Source organism: Alligator mississippiensis, chromosome 2 (genome assembly GCF_030867095.1).
Source record: "Alligator mississippiensis isolate rAllMis1 chromosome 2, rAllMis1, whole genome shotgun sequence".
NCBI lineage: Eukaryota > Metazoa > Chordata > Crocodylia > Alligatoridae > Alligator > Alligator mississippiensis.
Window position 1 is genome coordinate 247,015,563 of NC_081825.1, and position 587 is coordinate 247,016,149.

General features: G+C 33.0%; 1 pseudogene; it reads right to left on the reverse strand.

Moving 5' to 3' along the window:
* Positions 1-287: 287 nt before the first annotated feature.
* LOC132248905 (U4 spliceosomal RNA) lies at positions 288-370 on the reverse strand (annotated as a pseudogene).
* Between the last annotated feature and the right edge of the window lie 217 nt (positions 371-587).

Consider the following 587-nt stretch of genomic DNA (forward strand, 5'->3'; position numbering starts at 1 on the left):
TATTGCTTAATTAGTTATATTTTGAATTTTTATATTGCATCCAGTTAAGATACTAGCATCATTCTTACAAAAGAAATGAGCTGGTTTGGCCAAAACAAAATGTACTGTCTTTTCTTGCATTTTAATGTAGTAATCATCATAGTCTCCAAAATTGTTGCTAATGCTATATTCCCATAAAACATCTTATTTGGGTAAGTAAATTAATAATAATTTTTATTACTGAACTTTGACTTATTTGCAAGCCTTTGATTCTCTGCATGCTATGTGGCTGACAGAATGCCTTTCTTACTGTTGAGGGAAAGTTTTCAACTAGCAAAGATCATGCCTCAGATCAGCCTCACAGGCTATGATATTGCCACTACACAAAGTACTAAACTAGGAGAAAAATCTGTTTTGTGACCTTACGGGAATCGGATATCTGACTAAGCTGGGATATATATTAAATCACATAGTTGCTCATAGGTACCTTAGTAAAAACACTACTTCAATTTTTTTCCTTTGCACGAAGTCTAGATATGAAACAAACCTTTGACAAAATGCTAGGGTCTTGCTTAGGGGAAAATTTCTAAAATATAGCACAGGAGATA